Source organism: Arachis stenosperma, chromosome 6 (genome assembly GCF_014773155.1).
Source record: "Arachis stenosperma cultivar V10309 chromosome 6, arast.V10309.gnm1.PFL2, whole genome shotgun sequence".
In the NCBI taxonomy this organism is placed as follows: Eukaryota; Viridiplantae; Streptophyta; class Magnoliopsida; order Fabales; family Fabaceae; genus Arachis; species Arachis stenosperma.
In genome coordinates this window covers 87,896,167-87,903,805 of record NC_080382.1, presented here as the reverse complement: position 1 = coordinate 87,903,805, position 7,639 = coordinate 87,896,167, and the positions used below count along the sequence as shown (strand labels likewise).

Genomic DNA, 7,639 nt, shown 5'->3' with positions numbered 1-7,639 from the left:
CCCCGAGGTCGATCTTACTCTCTTTAGCCTGGACAATATTGTGAAGGATGGCAAGATTGTCCCTGACGACCCTGAAGATGAGGATGTTGAACTTCCCTCTGTGCCTGCTACCAAAGCCTCTGTGGTGCCGACTTCTTCAGTTCCTTCAGCTAAAGTTGGTCATTCTGGGTTGGAACCTGATTGTCAAATCTTAAATCGGGATGATGGGACAGTGGATGTTGTGCCTCTTCAGATTCACCCTCCTTCACCCCGTGTTGATGCTGCCAAGAAGCCTTTGGATCCTTAATGAATTTTTTGGATGTTTGTGTGGATAGCCCGGCTTGTGGGATTTTTGAACTCTTTATATTTTGTAAATGGTGGTTCTGACTTTTGCTACATTCCTAGATGCTTGTTTAGCAACTTTATTTTGAAAAACAAAGTAATTTCCAAGCTCTTGGGGCTAGTTTTGGTATCCTTTTGAGTATCTTATTATTATAACTTGTATTTTTCGTAACATATCTGTCTGCACTTGTCTTGGTACATTTCTAGGTTTTGGTAGTGTTGGAACTTTCATTGTCTGACCACTTTGGATTGGCTTGATTCCTTTGAGCCTTTGCCTGATGTTATTTTCAGTAATTTATTTTGTTCGGACCTTGTTCAGGTCTTTATTAGGAATTACTTTGTATAACGATAAGGTTTTTGAGAGGCCGATTTCATCATGTCGGGCCCTTCTAAGTTATTTTTGTAATCCTCTTTCTTGGATCTTGTTCAGGTCTCTTTTAGGGATTACTTTTATAACTTTTATGTTTTGGGCCAACTTCATCATGTCAGTCCCTTCTAAGTTATTTTTTGTAATCCTCTTTCTTGGACCTTGTTCAGGTCTCTTTCAGGAATTACTTTTATAAATTTTATGTTTTGGGCCGACTTCATCATGTCGGGCCCTTCTAAGTTATAGTAATCCTCTTTTATAGGGCTGGCCAGACCTCTTTCTAGGGATTTACTTATAACTTTGGTTATTGCGATTGGTCTGACTGCTTTACGTCGGCCAGTCTTTAAGTTATTTTTTTAGCAATCCATTTTATTAAGACCTCGTCAGGTCCTTTCTATGGATCACTTTCGATAACTTCTTGCATTATTCTGTTTTCATTTTTGCCGATCTTGTCAAAATTGGGTTTAATCCTCGTTTGGTCGACCTTTTAATGAATTTGGTTTTCATCTCTGGTGGTATTTATCGTGATCGTGTGGTGAATTTGATTTTCACTTTCTGCCAATCAGTAGCTTTATAATCGGACGATGAATGTTTCAGATTAATGCGGCTTGAGAATTTGTAGAAGATCTAAACAGATTTTATTCAAAAGAAAATTCAAATATATACATGCGAGAGTTTTATCCCTCTAAGTCGGGTGATTTGTAGGTCTTGGCTTGGCGCCTCATTAAAGAACCTTTTCAGGAAAAATAGTGCGCCTTATCCTAAGATCCTTTATCATCCCTAACTTAGTACCTTCTTAGGTTGCAGGCGTGCCATGACCTAGGAAGCTCTCGCCCATCGAGTTCGGACAGTCTGTAGTAGCCATTTCCAAGTACTTCTATGACTCGGTAGGGTCCTTTCCAGTTTGCTGCCAGCTTTCCTTCTCCAGGTCGAGTTGTTCCGATATCATTTCGGATTAGGATGAGGTCGCTCTCAGCAAAAACTCGCTGTACTACCTTTTGATTGTATCTCGAAGCCATTTGATGTTTTAATGCTTCTTCCTTGATCCGAGCTCTTTCTTGGACTTCCGGAAGTAGGTCGAGTTCTTCCCTTTAAAGTTGGGAGTTGGCTTCCTCATTATAGTGGATCACTCTGGGCGACCTTTCTTCAATCTCTACTGGGATCATTGCCTCCATTCCATACGCTAATTGGAAGGGTGATTCCTTTGTAGTGGAATTTGGTATTGTTCGATATGCCCATAGAACTTATGGGAGCTCCTTAGCCCAGGCTCCCTTTGCGTCCTGTAATCTCCGTTTCAGCCCAGCCAATATGACTTTGTGGCAGCTTCGGCTTGTCCATTGGCTTGGGGATGTTCTACGAAAGTGAATTGTTGTTTTATGTTTAAGTCGGCCACTAACTTTCTGAAGTCTGCATCTGTGAATTGGGTACCTGATGAGCGGATAATCTATACGCTTTTTGGCATTGTTTTTAGGTAGTTTCTAGTAGGATCTAGCTACTTTTAGGGATGTTTTCATTAGTTTTTATGCAAAATTTACACTTCTGGACTTTACTATGAGTTTGTGTGTTTTTCTGTGATTTCAGGTATTTTCTGGCTGAAATTGAGGGAGCTGAGCAAAAATCTGATTCAGGTTGACAAAGGACTGCTGATACTATTAGATTCTGACTTCCCTGCACTCAAAATGGATTTTCTGAAGATACAGAACACCAAATTGCCTGCTCTCAATGGCGTTGGAAAGTAGACATCCAGATCTTTCCAGTAATACTTTGTTCGAATCAAGATGATGCAAACTGGCATTTAACGCTAGTTCCATGCTGCATTCTAGAGTAAAACGCCAGAAACACGTCACAAACCAGAGTTAAACACCAAACAGACATTACGACTTAGCGTTTAACTCCAAAAGAAGCCTCTGCACGTGTAAAGCTCAAGCTCAGCCCAAGCACACACCAAAGTGGGCCCCAGAAGTGGATTTCTGCATTTAGACTTATTTCTGTAAACCCTAGTAACTAGTCTAGTATAAATAGGACATTTTACTATTGTATTAGACATCTTTGGATTATTTTTGGATTACCTTATGATCCTTTGATCACGTTTATGGGAGCTGGCCATTTGGCCATGCCTGAACCTTGATCACTTATGTACTTTCAACGGTAGAGTTTCTACACACCATAGACAAGGGTGTGGAGCTCTGCTGTACCTCGAGTTTTAATGCAATTTCTACTATTTTCTCTTCAATTCAGCTTATTCTTGTTCTAAGATATCCGTTGCACTTCAACCTGATGGATGTGATGATCCATGACACTCATCATCATCCATCCTTATGAATGCGTGACTGACAACCACATCCGTTCTACCTTAGACCGAGCGTGTGTCTCTTGGATTCCTTAATCAGAATCTTCATGGTATAAGCTAGAACCCTTTGGCGGTCATTCTTGAGAATCCGGAAAGTCTAAACCTTGTCTATGGTATTTTGAGTAGGATTCAGGGATTGAATGACTGTGACGAGCTTCAAACTCGCGATTGTTGGGCGTGATGACAAACGCAAAAGAATCAATGGATTCTATTCCGACATGATCGAGAATCGACAGATGATTAGCCGTGCTGTGACAAGAGCATTTGGACCTTTTTCACTGAGAGGATGGGAAGTAGCCATTGACAACAGTGATGCCCTACATACAGCTTGCCATGGAAAGGAGTATGAAGGATTGAAAGTAAGAAAGCAGTATGTTGCAGAGATTCAACAGGGATAAAGCATCTCCATACACTTATCTGAAATTCCCACCAATGATTTACATAAGTATTTCTATCTTTATTTTATGTTTTATTTATCTTTATATTCAAAAACTCCATAACTATTTGAATCAGCCTAACTGAGATCTACAAGATGACCATAGCTTGATTCATACCAACAATCTCCATGGGATCGACCCTTACTCACGTAATGTTTATTACTTGGACGACCTACTGCACTTGCTGGTTAGTTGTGTGGAGTTGTGAAGAAAGTGCTGAGTTAGTAGATGCGCATACCAAGTTGAATGCCATTGTTAGAGATCACAATTTCGTGCACCAAGTTTTTGGCACCATTGCCGGGGATTGTTCGAGTTTGGACAACTGACGGTTCATCTTGTTCCTCAGATTAGGTAATTTTCTTTTCAAAAATTTTTCAAAAACCTTTCAATAATTTTTTTATTATTTTTATTTGTTTTCATTTCTCTAAAAATAATTTTCGAAAAAAAATCCAAAAAAAATTTTGCAAAATCATAAAATCAAAAAAATATTTTGTGTTTCTTGTTTAAGTCTAGAGTCAAATTTTAATTTTGGTGTCAATTGCATGTTTTTAAAATTTATGCATTCTTTTTTCGAAAATTCATGCATGTGTTCTTCATGATCTTCAAGTTGTTCTTGATAAGTCTTCTTGTTTGATCTTTAAATTTTCTTGTTTTGTGTCTTTTGTTGTTTTTCATATGTATTCTTGCATTCATAGTGTCTAAACATGAAAAATTTCTAAGTTTGGTGTCTTGCATGTTTTTCTTTTTTTGAAAATTTTTCAAAAATAAGTCTTGATGTTCATCTTGATCTTCAAAGTGTTCTTGGTGTTCATCTTGACATTCATAGTGTTCTTGCATGCATCATGTGTTTTGATTCATAATTTTCATGTTATGAGTCATTTTTGTGTTTTTCTCTCTCATCCTTAAAAATTCAAAAAATCAAAAAGTATCTTTTCCTTGTTTTTTCTCAAAATTTCGAAAATTTGAGTTGACTTAGTCAAAATTTTTTAAAACTTAGCTATTTCTTATAAGTCAAGTCAAAATTTCAATTTAAAAATCTTATCTTTTCAAAATCTTTTTCAAAAATCAAATCTTTTTTATTTTTCTATTATTTTTGAAAATTTTTAAAATTTATTTTCAAAATATTTTTCTTATCTTTATTTCAAAATTTCAAAAACTTTACTAACAATTAATGTGATTGATTCAAAAATTTGAAGTTTGTTACTTTCTTGTTAAGAAAGGTTCAATCTTTAAATTCTAGAGTCATATCTTTTAGTTTCTTGTTAGTCAAGTAATCAATTTTAATTTTAAAAATTAAATCTTTTTCAATCATATCTTTTAAAAATATCTTTTTTCAAATCATATCTTTTTCAAAATCAATTTTAAAATATCTTTTCTAACTTCTTATCTTTTTAAAATTGCTTTTTAAATCTTTTTCAACTAACTAATTGACTTTTTATTTGTTTTAAAATTCTTATCTTTTTCAAAACAACTTAACTATTTTCTCTTCTCTAATTTTCGAAAATTCCTTCCTCTTTTTCAAAACTTTCTTAATTAACTAATTGTTTCAAATTTTAATTTTAATTTTAATTCTTCTCTTAATTTTCGAAAATCTCTAACCCTTTTTCAAAATTTATTTTCGAAATTCTCTCCCTCTCATCTTCTTCTATTTATTTATTTATTCACTAACACTTCTCTTCATCTCAAGAATTCGAACCTATCTTCACCCTTGTGTTTGGATTCTTACCTTTTCCTTCTTCTATTATTTTCTTCGTCTACTAACATAAAGGAATCTCTCTACTGTGGTAAAGAGGATCCCTATTATTATTTTCTGTTCCCTTCTTTTTCATATAAGTAGGAGCAAGGACAAGAACATTCTTGTTGAAGCAGATCCTAAACCTGAAAGGACTCTAAAGAGGAAACTAAGAAAAGCTAAATTACAACAATCCAGAGACAACCTTACAGAAATTTTCGAAAAAGAAGAGGAGATGGCAGCCGAAAATAATAATGCAAGGAGGATGTTTGGTGATTATACTACACCTACTTCCAAGATTGATGGAAGAAGCATCTCGATCCCTACCATTGGAGCAAACAATTTTGAGCTGAAACCTCAACTAGTTGCTCTAATGCAACAGAACTACAAGTTCCATGGACTTCTATCAGAAGATCCCTACCAGTTTTTAACTGAGTTCTTGCAGATCTGTGAGACTGTTAAGACTAATGGAGTAGATCCTGATGTCTACAGGCTCATGCTTTTCCCTTTTGCTGTAAGAGACAGAGCTAGAACATGGTTGGACTCACAACCTAAAGATAGCTTGGACTCCTGGGATAAGCTGGTCACGGCCTTCTTGGCTAAGTTCTTTCCTCCTCAAAAGCTGAGCAAGCTTAGAGTGGATATTCAAACCTTCAAACAAAAAGATGGTGAATCCCTCTATGATGCTTGGGAAAGATACAAACAGATGACCAAAAGGTGTCCTTCTGACATGCTTTCAGAGTGGACCATTCTAGATATATTCTATTATGGTCTATCTGAATTATCTAAGATGTCACTAGACCATTCTGCAGGTGAATCCATTCACCTAAAGAAAACAACTGCAGAAGCTCAACAACTCATTGACATGGTTGTAAATAACCATTTCATGTACACTTCTGAGAGGAATTCTGTGAGTAATGGGACGCCTCAGAGGAAGGGAGTTCTTAAAATTGATGCTCTGAATGCCATATTGGCTCAGAACAAAATGTTGACTCAGCAAGTCAACATGATTTCTCAAAGTCTGAATGGATGGCAAAATGCATCCAATAGTACTAAAGAGGCATCTTCTGAAGAAGAAGCTTATGATGCTGAGAACCCTGCAATAGTAGAGGTAAATTACATGGGTGAACCTTATGGAAACACCTATAATTCTTCATGGAGAAATCATTCAAATTTCTCATGGAAGGATCAACAAAAGCCTCAAGAAGGCTTTAATAATGGTAGAAGAAATAGGCTCAGCAATAGCAAGCCTTTTCCATCATCTTTTCAGCAACAGACAGAGAATTCTGAGCAGAGCACCTCTAACTTAGCAAACATAGTCTCTGATCTGTTAAGGCCACTTTAAGTTTCATGAGTGAAACAAGGTCCTCCATTAGAAATTTAGAGGCACAAGTGGGCCAGCTGAGTAACAAAGTCACTGAAACTCCTCCTAGTACTCTCCCAAGCAATACTGAAGAGAATCTAAAAAGAGAGTGCAAGGCCATTGACATAATCAACATGGCTGAACCTATAGAGGAAGGAGAGGATGTGAATCCCAATGAGGAAGACCTCATGGGACATCTCTCAAGCAAGAAGGAGTTCCCTATTGAGGACCCAAAGGAATCTGAAGGTCATATAGAGACCATAGAGATTCCATTAAACCTCCTTCTATTATTCATGAGCTCTGAGAACTATTCTTCCTCTGAAGAGGATGAAGATGTAACTGGAGAGCAAGTTGCTCAATATCTAGGAGCCATCATGAAGCTGAATGCCAAGTTGTTTGGTAATGAGACTTGGGAAGGTGAACCTCCCTTGCTGATTAGTGAACTAGATACATGGGTTTAGCAAACTTTACCTCAAAAGAAACAAGATCCAGGTAAATTCTTAATACCCTGCACCATAGGTACCATGACCTTTGAGAAGGCTCTGTGTGACCTGGGGTCAGGGACAAATCTTATGCCACTATTTGTAATGGAGAAGCTGGGGATCATTGAGGTACAACCTGCCATATTCTCACTACAGATGGCAGACAAGTCAGTAAGACAAGCTTATGGATTGGTAGAGGACGTGTTAATGAAGGTTGAAGGCCTTTACATCCTTGCTGATTTCATAATCTTAGACACTAGGAAGGAGGAGGATGAAAGCATCGTCCTTGGAAGACCTTTCCTAGCCACATCAGGAGCTGTAATAGATGTTAACAGAGGAGAATTAGTCCTTCAATTGAATGGGGACTACCTTGCGTTTAAAGTTCAAGGATACTCCTCTGCAACCATGAGAGGAAGCATGAAAAGCTTCTCTCAATACAGAGTCAAACAAAGCCCCCACAATCAAATTCTAAGTTTGATGTTGGGAGGCCACAATCAAACTCTAAGTTTGGTGTTGAATCCCCACATTCAAAATCTAAGTTTGGTGTTGGGAGTCTACAATATTGACCCGATCACCTGTGAGGCTCT

At 37.2% G+C, this 7,639-nt stretch overlaps 1 non-coding gene across 1 annotated transcript; it reads right to left on the bottom strand.

Moving 5' to 3' along the window:
* Nucleotides 1–5,835: 5,835 nt before the first annotated feature.
* Nucleotides 5,836–5,943, bottom strand: LOC130937829 (small nucleolar RNA R71). The gene has a single exon (XR_009069025.1). It is a non-coding gene; the product is annotated as a small nucleolar RNA R71 (small nucleolar RNA).
* Nucleotides 5,944–7,639: the final 1,696 nt, after the last annotated feature.